Source organism: Aquarana catesbeiana, linkage group LG05, assembly GCF_042186555.1.
Source record: "Aquarana catesbeiana isolate 2022-GZ linkage group LG05, ASM4218655v1, whole genome shotgun sequence".
NCBI classification, from domain to species: domain Eukaryota; kingdom Metazoa; phylum Chordata; class Amphibia; order Anura; family Ranidae; genus Aquarana; species Aquarana catesbeiana.
This window is the reverse complement of record NC_133328.1, coordinates 178,186,785-178,202,273: the sequence shown is the minus strand read 5'-3', so window position 1 is coordinate 178,202,273 and position 15,489 is coordinate 178,186,785.

Genomic DNA, 15,489 nt, shown 5'->3' with positions numbered 1-15,489 from the left:
CCTATCAATTATTTATTATTTGTATATTATATATGTGTCCCCTCTTTGGTCAATTGGTCTGGTTCTGTTGAGTTTCACCCGGTATTGTGTTTTTTTCCAGCTCTCTGTATTTTCAGCCTTCAGTACGCCTCGCCCGGTGCACCCAGGGATGCGGACGCCCCATTTTTGAGGGCGCTAGCGTCCCTGTTTACTTATGGCTTATAGCCATGAATCTGCGTCGGTGCACACTTGGCGCAGGACCTCACTCCTTATTTGGGGTGGCGCCGTGCACTTCCTGTGCAGGGGGCCCTTGCTTTCTCTGTATTTGAGACACCTCCTCGCCGCTGTTGTGAAGTCATCATATGTATAACGCTTCTTTACATGACCACACAATTCTGTGCTGGCATTTCTGTTTTTACATATGTGGTACTGAATGATCTCATCGTGTACCTTTCACGATGTTTTCATGTTACCATGCTGAGCCGTTGCCTTGACGACACGATGCCATTTCACACATAGGAGCGTCATCTAGATGTGACACTGGTCATTCATCGTCGTGATGACGTCACTCAGCTCTTTCAGCATATTGCGCATGCTTAGACGCCTCTGCTCCCTATTTAAACCGTTCAGCAGGGAATGATTGTCAGCTGTGACAGCTCACCCCGCGGAAACACATCTGCATAGCCCTGGCTTTGTATTACCATCAGTTAATCAAACTGCTTACTATTTTGATACCATCACTCTGCTATTTTGGCATTTTTTAGGCATTCATTCCAGCTATTCATTTGTTCTCATAGGTATACCCCACTGATTATGGGATTACTTTGATCCTCTTTTCCACATTGGGATGCATTTTTGTGTATAGCGGGCTTTTTTGGACTGCCTATCATACCCCTTAGATCTATCTCCTAGGTAGGTGCTCTACTTACCACTATTTGTTAACACTTATAAGACTCTGTGTGATTTTCTAAACACATATATTGTATTTTACCATCATTTATAGATTAATAGTTTGCGAGTTGTCCTCTCTGGGGAGATTTTGCGGGGACCCTCACTATGACGTACTGAACGTCTATTGCTGGATCTGGAGACAGCTTTTTCTTATTAGCCACACATCATCTTTTGTCATGTGGGATACCTCGCAGAGTCTTCATTGATGTAAGACTAGCACATTACCCTTATCCAATTACCCCTATATAATGCATTTGCACAAGATAATACATGTGTATGTTGTTTATACTAATGTAATCTGTTTTCTTACTAGACACCTGGCTCTATACGTTTGTAAAACCCCTGAAAAAAAGGCATTAAGCCGGAAACGATCGTTGGGTCTTACAAAGAGCCATTTTGTATATATGTATCTATTTATTATTCTACTTGGATTTATATATTCCACATGAATTTATTTTTAATCCATGAATGTTTTGTACTATATCTAATTAACTTTATATATATTTTTTATAATACTTTGCTGTTTCCAGTCACTTCCAAAATTAGAAATATATCTGTTTCGCTAATGAGATAAATCTACCCGACCATTTAAATAATCAAAACATAATGTGCAATGAAGTTCTTATTCTTTAATGAATAACAACAAAGAAGCATCCAAACAGTGAAGTCCACGTGATAAGAAAATAAGTCCACTCTGGACGTGTAGATTTAAATCCCTCACCACAATTTCTTGCAAAAAGGATCACCAAAAATAAATGTAAGCTTACCAGCTAATTTTGACCCTCTATAAGAAGAGAAGTCAAAAAACACTTGTGTTCAGTATATCCAGATCATGTCGCCGTTCACCACCTGCTTCCAATCCAGCTTACCAGGCAGAAGGGATCCAAGAAAGTGCAACTCCAGCTCACAATCACATAGCTGCTCAAATTCCCAATATATAGACTCTCAGAGGAAACACACCATGCACCACATAGTATAAAAACATTATAACCTAGCTTCAATATACTATATTGAACTTACATTCGACTATAGACAACTGCGCATTACATAAAAATAGTCCGACCGGCATACAAGGCTAAAACTCAGTCACTTCTGGTTACGCAATGACGTCAGCACATAAGTGTGGTTATAATAATTTTTCTTTCTTATATATAAGGTTTGTGTTCACAAAGTCTCACATTTAGGGGTCAGGCTCAAAGACCAGTTTCTATAGCAGTAGGAGAACTACCAGTACGTACCAGCAAGATAGGTAGCCATCCTGGTGAATGACGTGGGCTCACCTGAGGTGTGGAGTCTAAGTACTATTTAGTGTTCACCAATAGATTTTTCTGCGTGTTAGTACCAGGTCATGGTCCTCAGGATCGCCCCACCAGGAAATGAGCAAGCCGGGGTCCAGTAATGTATAAGCAGGTAGGGATCACACAGAAGCGTAATCAGTAAAAAAGCCAAAAGATCAGTAACGAGTAGTTGCAGGTTGGGATCAGGCAGAAGCATAGTCAAGGAACAAGCTAAGTGTCGATAATGAGTAGTAGCAAAATATGGATGGCAGCAGGGAAGACAAGAGCGAGATACTGGCTGGAGAGAGCACAATAATCTGGCAAACAGGATGTGCAGAGACATGGCTTAAATCAGGAAGTTCATGGGAGGAGCAAAGAGTATAGGGTTCAAGACAAACAGGGTTTAAGACAGGATCATTCAAGGAACTGTCCAGAATTCCAGGTAGCTCAGCAAGAAGAGACATTGCCTGACACAGCAGAGGTTCCAGGTTAAAATCCAGGCTGTGACACAAAGTGCAGTTATTAAAACAGTAAAATAAAACAAAAAAAAAACAGAAAAAAAACCTTGCCACGTTGGGAGTCTAACTACAAACATAGGAACATAACTATTTGTCCTGGTACAGCCTACTGCTGCCCAGACACTTAACTTTCACACAGAATAAAGCAGAGTCCAAAGTCACACAGACGTAATCTCCCCGCACAAGCAAATGGCTGCTCCCCAGTCTGTCATGGACAAAAGTCTGGTTCCAGGGTGGAGCATCTTCCCCAGACAGCCTGGGAGTTTTATAGAGCCCAGAGCATTTAACCTGCTCCAGCTAAGCTTGTTAACCCCTCATTGAGCCAAACAGGCTCACTACACAGCACAAAAAAGAAAAACGAATCGTATACCGAATGAATCTGGGACAAATATATCTCCCATCCTGGATACAACCCATAGTTTTTCCTGGCGTCATGTTGCATACCCCCCCTCTTGTTTCAACTCTAGGGTTGGGAAACAGGTTGCCAGGCACGTGTGCACTTGGGACAAAGCATCTGCATTCTCCATTCTCACATGGGGGCGCTAGCCACATGTTCAATCACACTTCTATGAGGGGAACTCTCACTCTTCCATGTTTTCCTGGCTATATCGCAATAGCCCCTGTAAGTGCCTCCCAGTAGTAGACAATACCAGTTCTTTCCGTCTTTATCCACCACCTTCCTCAGCATTTGTTTTAACATTTTGCTAAATCTTTCAAACAGCCCATCTGTTTGAGGGTGATACACTGAAGTACGTAACTGAAGTATGTCACCTTAAGAAACTTGCAAAGCTCTTTAGTTATTCTTGAACAGGATGCCCTGGTCGGTTAGTACTTCTTTAGAAATGCCCACATGGCTGAAGACCTGAAATAGCTCTTTGGCGATTGTTTTGGAAGAGGTGTTTCAGGGAGGCATCACTCATGGGTAACGGGTGTCATAGTCTATTATCACCAAGATGTGCTGGTGCCCTCTAGTGGACCTCAGCAAGGGGCCAACCAAATCCTAGGCGATCCTCTCAAAAGGTACCTTGATGATGGGCAGGGGAACCAAAGGATTACGGAAATGTGGCATGGGTGCAGAATCTTACACACTCGACAGGAAGAACAGTACATTTCCACTTCCTTAGTGATCCCAAGCCAAAGGAACCTCTGTGTAATTCTCAGGTCTTTTCAGCTCCTAAACATGGGGTCCCTCAATTGTTCAGTGGCAACATTTTCTCTGTGTACCTCTAGATCATCAAACACTAGAGGTTTTTGTTCCTCTTCTGAGGTTGCAGGCTCCTCTCTAGGCCCTGTTGTTTCCCCTGCTAATACTGACAAGGGAATCTCAGGGGAATCCTCTCACTCAGAGGATTCCCTAGGACAGGGGTCTTCTACCGCCCTCCAGCTTTTGCGGAACTACACTTCCCATGAGGCATTGTAAAACTCTGACATTCACAGACATAACTAGGCATGATGGGAATTGTAGTTCCAGAACAACTGGAAGGCCATAGTATGAAGACCCCTGCCCTAGGAGAACCTTCAGGCTCTGAAGAAACACTCAAGAGGGTCTTTGGGCCATCCAAGAGCTCCCAGAATTTTGGGAAATCCCTTCCCACAATTGCGTCATGTGGAAATTGGGGAACCAGACCCACCTGATGACACAGGTTACCCAGGGAAATTTTAAAGGACACTGTTGCCACTGCATACACTCGAGTGTCCCCATGTACACAAATGACTGCCATTTTTTTTAGGTTGCAAGGCTTTTTCTGCCACCATTTCTGTTTTTACCAAGGTAACCAGGCTAACAGAATCCAACAATGCAACAAAATTTTTACCATCTGTACTTATTTTGAATAAAGGTTTCTCAACTTCCCTGCAGTGCATGTAACTGTTGCAAATAGGGACTGACGTCTCTCTTTAAGAAAGTCACATTGCATTGGCTCATCAGCAACTGGGCAATCTTCCTCTACATTTCCCTCTTCTCGTTAACGGTACCAAATGATCCTCCTAGTCACCTCCTGTGGGTTTGGCCTTCCAAGCCCACTCTTGCCAGACATTAGAAGCAGTCCCAAAAGTATCTTTAGTACCCCCTTTTCCACTCTCTCCACCAGATCCCTTGGTGCAGGATTCCTTTCCCATAGCTGGAGATGGTCTGGTCTTGGGGTGGAAAGTCTGTGAGTCTTTGAGGGAACATATCAGATTCTCGGTCGCTAGGTACCTTTCCACAAGGTCCATGAGTTTGGCCGCTGTTTCTGGATCTCCATAGCTCACCCACTTTTGCAAGGTAGTAGCAAGAGACCTCAGAAATTTGTCCATGACCACCCGCTCCACAGTTTTTGGTTTAGACAGATTTTCTGGCTGCAGCCATTTACTGGTCAGATGACTAAGGTCATATATTTGTGACAAGGGGGTGGCTTTCCTAGCTGATAACTCCAATTGTATACATGCTGAGCCTGGACAGCCAGTGTTACACCCAGCAGTGCCAATATTTCTGTCTTTAAAAGATCATAGTTCTTAGCTTCCACAGGCTCCAAGTCATAATAAGCCTCTTGGGACTCTCCAGATACAGTAGTAGGAGTGCTACTAGTCCAGCCCATTTTTTTTTGTTAAGCTTTCTTTTTCAGCTGTCCTTTCAAACGTGGTCAAAAGATCTCAGGGTCATCATCCGCAGTTATTTTTGGCAACAGGTGGCTTACCTAAAAGACTGTATGTTATCGGCATCACTACCTGCCTAGGCCTGCTGCCTCTGCTAAAGCTGTTTCACAATGGCATCAATTTTCTGCTGGTGTCTCTGTTTCTCTTGTGCCAGCAATTTCCTATGGCGGGCCACCACCTTCGTCAGGGCTTGCTGGTAGACTGCTACATTCTGTTGGTGGGCCTCTTGTTGGACTGCTATGCTCTCTTGATGAGCCTCTTGTTGGACTGCAAGGCTCTGTTGGTGGGCCTCTTGTTGGACTGCTACGCTCTGTTGGTGAGCCTCTTGCTGGACTGCAAGGCTCTGTTGGTGGCCCTCTTGTTGGACTGCAAGGCTTTGTTGCAGAGTTGCAAGGCTCTGTTGTTGAGCCTTTTGTTGGGCTGCAAACTTGCATTTGCCTGCTGTTGATTTGCATTTGCCAGAGCCAGCTGTCTAAGTATCTCTTACTTCACCTGCCTGCAAACCTCTACCATATGTGAGGGATTACCCCAGTAGCGGGTTGTGCATGACTCCCTGGATAAGTCACAGAATAGTGAAACACCAGTGTGGTTTATTTACAAGGTCTGTGTTCACAAAGTGCAGTTATCAAAACATTAAAATAAAACAAAAAAAAGACACACACAGACATAATCTCACCATACAAGCAAATGACTGCTCCCCAGGCTGTCATGCACAGAAGTCTGGTCCCAGTGTGGTTTCAAGCAGCCTGGGAGTGTATAGAGTCTCCTCCTTTCCAGTCAGGTTTTACTACCTCTATCCCCAAAAGGTGGTACCTTTCAAATTCCGACTGTGGTACTACAGAGGAGATGTTTGTCATTTTGTAATAATATTTCATAAAAATATTTTACATCTCTGATGTGAGTTATCAGTTCCCTTTTGGTATGCCCTATATAGAGTTTGTGACATGGGCATGTAATTGCATAAATCACACCCTTAGTGGCTCAGGTAATAAAGTTCCCCAGGATGCACACCTGCAGGCCTCCAGGGTCCACAAAATCTATTTCCTGGTGCCTCCCATGTCAGCATACCCATGGTTGGTTGCTCCGCCCCCTACCAACCCACAGGACCATTTTAACTCTATAAAAAAGAGTTCCTCCCCTTAGTCAGTGTTCTTTACTTTGTCCTCATGCCAGCAGGATCATTATCAGCCTTACCTCACTGCTTTATGGTGTAACCATTGCAGGTTCATGCTCTCCTGCAGTATGGAGTTCCATCGCTTGGGCTGCTAAAGGCGCCAGATAAGTATGGGAGGCCGTTTTTTTCTGTTTATCTTTTTTTGGGCCATATTGGAAGATTAACAGGAGCTTAGCCTCTCCTCTATGCTCTTCCCTGATGGTATGTCTCTTATCCATATGTGAGCAGGCTGTTACTTGCATTGCAGCGTCCCTCCATGGATTATGTCCCCCCCTCCTCCTGTAGCAGTGTGCGGCGCTTCGCGCGCACCGATCGGCTCTGTTTTACTCAGCAGGGGGGCGGAGTCACGGTGTGACATCATGTGACAGTACGGCGCATGCCCAGTAGCAAACTGAAGCTGTCGGCGGCCATCTTGGTACTCCCAAAGTGCTCTCAGCATAAATGGAGAGCCTGGGATTCATTACAGGGCCAGCTATCAAGGTGAAGACATCTCCCTTAAGTGTCTTCCCTATTTTTTGCAATGGAGCCTGGCCAAGGTATTTAGGGGCTTGCAAATGGGTACTTTTGTTTAGGGGGGTTATATATATATATATATATATATATATATATATATATATATATATATATGTATGTGTGTATATGTGTGTGTATATATATATATATATATATATATATATATATATATATATATGTATATATATGTGTATGTGTGTGCATGTATATACATGTATATATATATGTGTGTGTGTGTGTATATATATATATATATATATATATATATATATATGTGTGTATGCATGTATATGGTTAAAAAGGAAAGCAGAAAAAAATCTATCCTTTTTTTTTTCTTCTTGCCCAGCTGCCCCTAGTAATGTGATACCGCAACAAAAAGATCCTCATCATACCACTAGGTAAGGGCTGCAACAATCAGGTAAGCTTTAAAGGAAAAAAAAAAGAGCACTACGGGCAAATTAGAACATATTTTTTGTTTCTACAGCCCGCACCGGGGATCATCCCACAGATCATCTCAACGTAGCTCCTCAGATAGGTGATCCAAAGGTCATAGGAGCTCAGGACACTCTCACTCATCCTCAGCTCATGCCTCCCGCAGTGGCCAGAGGTCACCGCGACATACCCCTAGCAGACACGAATCCCACAGACCGGTGTATCCAGAAGAGAAGACCTGTTGGGTATGTGGAAGACAAGCGCTGACGGAAAAATTGGTATGCTAGAAGTGTCTACTAGGGGCTACGGGGGATAAAGAGAAAGATAAGCAGCAGTCTCTGGAATCAATTAAGAGCTTGGTCAAGGATTCAATCAGGGAGTCGGCCCTCTCCCAAGACCAAATTAACCCACCTTCGCCTGAAGCAGCAGTAAGCGCGTCCACTCCTCATTCGGACACAGTGGTGGATTCTGAAGACGAGGCGGAAGGGGTGGATAGCAATATTTCAGCTTTTGACTTCGCTCTAGTTGAGCTTTCATAACCACAGTCAAGGATGCAATCCAGTGGGAGGAAAATCCGGAGCCACCTTCTAAAACAAAGAAATATTTCCCACATCTGAAAAAGAAGGTATCAACTTTTCCCTTGATGGAAGAAATCAAGGAGGTGGTAACAGATGAATGGCAGAAGGTAGACAGAAGACCTATGGCGTATAATTGTTTTCTTAAGTTATATCCACTGGCAATAGCAGATGCGCAACTTTTTGATGCTGTACCAACTGTGGACGCCTCAGTTATGAGGTTGGCTAGAAACTCGACCTTGCCACTAGAAGACGCAGTCTCCTTTAAAGATGTCCTTGACTGATTGACTCAGACCTGAAAAAAACATATCAGGCGGCTGGAGGAGCATGCAAGCCAGCGGTAGCTCTGACTTCGATCTCAAGGGCCACCAGAGTATGGTCAGACAACGTGAAACGGCCCTCAGACAAGGGGTAGGTTCAGAAGAAATCATTAAGGCACTGGATGAATTAAAGCTGGCCTCAGATTTCATAGCAGAAGCGGCTATTGACATCCTAAAATGCTCTTCCAGGGCCATGCTGTATTCCATAACGGCCAGAAGAGCGTTGTGGCTAAAACCATGGTCGGCCGACCCAACGTCTAAGCAATCATGGTGTCATATTCCATACGATGGGAAAGCCCTGTTTGGCGAAAAAATGGATACGGCAATTACCAGAGTCACAGGGGGGAAAAGTGGGCTAATTCCCCAGGACAGAAGCAGGAGGAAGAGATTTGCAAACCGCCCAGCGGGCCAGTTAAGAGGGAAGGACTCCAGATCCTACCGTCCGGGAAGGGAGTATAGAAGGGGCTGGAAAGGTTCACAAGCTACCTTTCTGAGGTCGGCTAAACCAAAAGCCTCTACATCCACAGTTGATGGCCAGAAGTCCTTCTGACGCCCTCTCCACTCAAACCGGTCCGGTAGGAGCCCGTCTAAAGGCGTTTGCCCGGGTTTGGGTGGAAGGTTGCGTAGACCAGTGGGCGGTGTCCACGGTCTGTCAAGGTCATTTCTGGGGATTCAAAAGGCAGCCTCCCCTCTATTCCTTTCAGGCCACCAAGATTCCAACCTCCAGAGGGAAGAAGGAGGCCCTTCTTCAATATGTCAAAATGCTTGTTCTCCAGCAGGCAGTAGTACCAGTTCCAGACTTGGAGAAGCACTTAGGCTTTTATTCCACAGTCTTCTTGGTCCCCAAAAAATCGGGGGGTTGGAGGCTGGTGCTAGACCTGAAGAGGCTGAACAGGTATATCCGGGTGGAACATTTCAAGATGGAGTCCTTAAACACGGTCATTCTATCTGTTCAGCCAGGAGATTGGATAGGGTCCATAGACCTTCAGGATGTGTATCTGCACATACCTCTCCGCCCTCAGTTTCAACCTTTTCTTCGGTTCAGAATAGGTGACTTACATCTTCAATTCCAATGCCTTCCCTTCGGGATTTTAACAGCGCCCAGAAGTTTCACCAAAGTGCTAGTAGCTATCTTGGCTCCTCTTCGAGAGAAGGGGATTCGAGTACTACACTATTTGGACGATATTCTAGTTCTTTCTCAGCACAGGCAGACCTTGGTGATACATGTACAGTTGGTCCTAGACACACTGATAAAGTTTGGTTGGCTAATCAACTACGCCAAAAGTCAACTTACACCCACACAGGAGATAATTTACCTAGGGGCATTCTTCAACACTCCAGGAAGGGCAGTTTCACTCCGGCAGAAAAAATCCCTTCATTGATAGGGAAAGTGAAAAGGGTGCTAGCGAGCCATTCTATGGCAGCATCAGACTGTCTGAGCCTGCTAGGTTCCCTCTCTTCATGCATACCTATGGTGAAATGAGCCAGATGGCATCTACAGACTTTCCAGGTGGGCTTCTTATCACAGTGGAAGAAAGATCGCCTAGAGCAGAGGATATTGATTACACCTACAATGAAATCCAGCTTTTGGTGGTGGACAAGACCATCCAACCTTCTTCTTCACTGTCCCCTTGGCCCCATCCCATGGACTGTTCTGACAACAGATGCAAGTCAGTTAGGATGGGGGCAGATTACCAAGACCAGTTGGTACAGGGCAGATGGCAATTCAATGCGACAGAGGTAGTATCAACCACCTTGGAGCTAAGGGCGGCTTGGTTAGCAATCCTGTCTCTGGCCACCTTCCTCAGGGGAAAATCCATCCTTCTCCAGATGGACAACAAAGCGGCAGTAGCTTATGTTCAGAATCAAGGAGGAACGCAAAGCAGGTCTCTTCTGAACCAAGTGACACCCATTCTGACATGGGCCGAGAGGAATTTAGTCAACCTACGGGCCTCATATATCCCAGGGCCAGAGAACCAGTTAGCCGATCAGCTTTCAAGATCATTAGCCACAACAACGAGTGGTCTCTGAATCCGAGGGTCTTCTCCTGGATATGCCAACAATGGGGTACTCCCCAAATAGACCTATTTGCCTCCCCGCTCAATGCGAAGACACCGCTTTTCTTTTCAAGGTTCCCATCTCCGAAATCAGCAGGGGTGGATGTCCTAACCCAGCCATGGAACTTTCAGAGGGCATACGCATACCCACCAACTCCACTGATACTGAGGTTTCTCCAACGTCTAACCACAGAAGCAATCACAGTTTTGGCAGTGATTCCATACTGGCCCAAGAGACCGTGGTTCACATTGCTAATCAAGATGACCTTGTGCAAACCGCTTCACCTTCCATGCATAGACAACCTTCTGTCTCAAGGCAAGTTCTGTCACCTGGAGATCCTAGACTTGAGGGTTTGGAAGTTGAGCGGAAAAGGTTGGGCGAGTTAGGATGTTTGCATAATGTCATTCAAACACTACTACAGGCCAGAAAAGCATCTACGAATTCCACATACTATAGAGTTTGGAGAAAGTTTACGGAATTGGCAGAAATGAACCATTTCGATCCTCTAAACCCCGGAATCCAGAACATACTCCTCTTTTTACAGAGTGGATTGGACTTAGGTTTGGGCCTGAATACGCTTAAGGTCCAGGTTTCAGCCCTTTCGGCTCTAACAGACACCCGGTGGGCGCTAGATCCTCTGGTGGAACGTTTCTTGAAAGCAGTTCTAAGATTGAGACCGCCTAGAAAGACGCTATACCCCAAATGGGATTTGTCTATCATGCTTAATATCCTTTCAAAACCTCCGTTTGCTCCCACAGAAGAATGCACCTTGGAGGATATTTCTCTGAAGGCAGTCTTTCTAGTCCCCATCACTTCGGGTCGCAGGGTATCAGAGATCCAAGCATTAGGGTCACAAGAACCCTACATTACCTTCTTCCCGGACAGGGTGGTGTTGCAACCTATTCATCAATTCATCCCTAAAGTACCTTCAGTCTTCCATCTGAACCAAGAGTGGGTTCTTCCAGCATTCGGGGAGGATCCAGCCCCCTCAAAACTGCATGAGTTGGATATAGCCAGATCCCTAAGTCACTACCTAAATTTGACGCAGCAATTCAGGAAAGATCAACGGCTATTTGTCATCCCCAAGGGTGCCAGGAAGGGAATGGCAGCATCTAAGACGACCTTGGCAAGCTGGATTGTAAGGTTAATCCAAAGAGCATATCGGGCTAGTGGTCTCCCAGTTCCAGATGCGGTCAATGCGCACTCAACACGTGGAATAGCCTCCTCCTGGGCAGCTTTGGCGCGGGTCTCCCCTGAGACAATTTGTCGAGCGGCCAGCTGGTTGTCCTTCAGCATGTTCTTGTCCCACTATAGTGTGGACCCAGCAGTCCTTACTTCCCGAGAGTTTGGGGAAAGGACTTTGCAGTCATCTGTACTGTAGCTTTTTTGTTTAATTAAATTGCTTTATTGCAGTACCCTCCCTCTAAGCGAGTTTTTTACCATGGGTATGCTGACATGGGAGGCACCAGGAAAACGGAAAATTGAATACTTACCTTTCCCTAATTTTCCTTTCCTGGTGCCTGCCCATGGCAGCATACACCCTCCCTTCAATGATCCTTAGCGTTATGAGATCTAGTTACAAGAATACTGACTAAGGGGAGGAACTCTTTTTTATAGAGTTAAAATGGTCCTGTGGGTTGGTAGTCAGTTTGTCTTTGCTCTAAGGATTTGTGTGTAGCACTGCAGGAATTGTTTATAGTAACTAGTTTGCCCATAATCTCTTAATAGAGACATGTTACTTGAATGAGCTTTTTTCTTTCTATAGCCATAGCCGTAATTATTTTACTCTCCAGTTAGTATTTGACTAATAGGAAAAATAAGAAGACACAAAGGAAGAACATCTATTAGGTATAGCGCGACATATTAAACACAACATGTTTTCAGATTATTTGTTATAATGTAAAAACAATATGCAGGGATATAACATAGGGACTATTTAAATAACCTCATGTGCTTGTTAAAGGGGTATTTTATGGTAATGCAAATGTGATCCCCTGGTTTGAATTCCTTTATGTATGTTCCCTTGTCTCATAACCACTAAAACCGGTACAATACAGCAGGTGCACCTAGCATGGACATTTTGAATTTCTTTCTTTCTCATTACTTTATCAGCTTTGACTGACAGTCAACAATTCCGTTGTGATTTATATCTTTTCATCTCTGGTTCCGGTTCCATGATAACACAGCCATTCTTTACAAATATCAGGTGCAGTCATCCCCACGGAGCCCAATATCTGTCTGGTCAGTCTTCCAAAGGCAGCATGGACCATTTTTCTGGCCACAACAGGGCCTGGTCACGCTCTCTGCTGCACCTCCCCGGAGGCACAGAGGCTGCTGATTGCACTAAGATGGCCACTTCATGCTCTTCAGAGACACATTGGAGATCCTCCCCAGCCTCTTCAGATAAACACTTCCAGTTTGGCAATGACAGGATGGCAGAGGCAGTAACAAGGTTCAGTTAGTAGCTTGTGTTCAGTTCATGGGCAATTTGTCAAGCTAATTGTAAACTCAGTAAGTAAAACTCATTGTAAATTGGAACTTCACTGAACTTGTTGGGAGAAAGATTCTAGAATATAAATTTTGCCCATTTTTGATGCTAGTAGGCAAAGGAATGTCAAACAAAGGGCATAAGGGAGCTGGGCACTGCCATGGGAGACATGTACCAATGCAAAAATACATTTTAAAAAGTACTGTTGGGATAGGGTCTTCCTTTTTGTGCAACTTTGAGAGCAATACACCAATCATTTCACTTACATGCTTGAGAAATAACTTTAAGTTGTATGGGCTGTTATGAAACAGTAAGATTCTCATTGACAGCAACAGCAACAGCAACACCATTTTCTGGCATTGTTTGTTTAGCATATGCAATACTTTCCTTATGTTATTGGTTGACTTTAATGCAGCACAGATGCACCGCAATTTGCTCAAATGTAACAAAAAAACTATATTTTTTTTATTGTAGGTTTGGATGCAGCATCTGCTTTTTTCTTGGCCAGACAGAATTCACAAAATTACTTCAAAAGTACAACACCACATTCCCCAAACCAACTTCACTGCCTACAAATCCAATTATTATCAAAATATTTAAAAAATAGACTTCAGGTACGTGTTTTGTAGAAATTGTCTAGCTTCAAATATGCATTATATATACTGTGTATATAAATATATACATACAGTATCTCACAAAAGTGAGTAAACCCCTCAAATTATTTTAAATATTTGATTATATCTCTTCATGTGACAAACAACTCATGTGACAAAGAACTCTCTGAGGATCCGAAATGGCCTAGGCTATAAGAAGATTGCCAAGACCCTGAAACTGAGCTGCAGCATGGTGGCCAAGACTAAAGGGACAGGTTCCACTCAGAACAGGCCTCACCATGGTCAACCAAAGAAGATGAATGCACATGCTCAGACCATACGCTGCACACTGCATCAAATTGGTCTGCATGGCTGTCGTCCCAGAAGAAAGCCTCTTCTTAAGATGATGCACAAGAAAGCTTGCAAACAGTTTGGTGAAGACAAGTACACTAAGGACATGGATTACTGGAACCACATCCTGTGGTCTGATTAGACCAAGATACCCTTATTTGGGTCAGATGGTGTGTGGTGGCAACCAGGTAAGAAGTACGAAGACAAGTGTATCTTGCCTACAGTCAAGCATGGTGGTGAGAGTGTCATGGTCTGGGGCTGCATGAATACTGCCGGCACTGGGGAGCTACAGTTTATTGAGGGAACCATTAATGCCAACATGTACTGTGACATACTGAAGCAGTGCATGATCTCCTCCCTTTGGAAACTGGGCCGCAGGGCAGTATTCCGACATGATAACGATCCCAAACACACCTCCAAGATGAGCACTGCCTTACTAAAGAAGCTTAGGGTAAAGGTGATGGACTGGCCAAGCATGTCACCAGACCTAAACCCTATTGAGCATCTGTGGGGCATCCTCAAATGGAAGGTGGAGGAGCGCAATGTCTCTTATGCCCTGTACACATGACCGGTTTTCCCGTCGGAATAAACTCTGAAGGTTTTCCCGACAGAGTTCAGACGGCATCCCGCTCAAGCTGTCTTGCATACACACGGTCACACCAAATTCCGACCGTCCAGAACATGGTGACGTACAACATGTACGAAGGGACTAGAAAACGGAAGTTTAATAGCCAGTAGCCAATAGCTTCCATCTCGTACTTGCTTCAGAGCATGCGTCTTTTTTGGTATGTTGGAACAGCATACAGATGAGCGTTTTTCCCGATAGGAATTGGTTCCGTCGGAAAAATTTAGAACATGTTCTCTTTCTAGGTCTGTCCAAATTTTCGACGTAAAAAGTCAGATGGGACATACACGCGATCGGAATATACGATGAAAAGCTCCCGTCGGACTTTTTCTGTCTGACATTCCGCTGTGTACACTACATAACATCTACCAGCTCTGTGATGTCCTCATGGAGGAGTGGAAGAGGGCTCCGGTGGCAACCTGTGAAGCTCTGGTGAACTCCATGCCCAAGAGTTTTAAGGCAGTGCTGGAAAATAAGGGTGGCCACATAAAATATTGACACTTTGGGCTCAATTTGGACATTTTCACTTAGGGGTGTACTCACTTTTGTTGCCAGTGGTTTAGACATTAATTGCTGTGTGTTGAGTTATTTTGAGGGGACAACAAATTTACACTGTTATACAAGCTGTACACTCACTACTTTACATTGTAGCAAAGTATCATTTCTTCAGTGTTGTCACACGAGAAGCTATAATAAAGATATAATAAAATATTTACAAAAATGTGAGGGGTGTACTCACTTTTGTGAGCTACTGTGTATATATGTATATATATCAACATCTTCACCTCAGCCAATCAGAAGATATGTATTTATTAACGAAACACAAGCCTTCCTGTGAATGGATGAGCAGGGCTCAGCCTGACTTTTTTTTGTTCTGGGAGCAGGACTGGGTGTCTCCATCCATACAGCTGCTGGTACACAGTGCTGTATACTGTTTGAACACAAGCCTTCCTGTGAATGGATGAGCAGGGCTCAGGCTGACTTTTTTGTTCTGGGAGCAG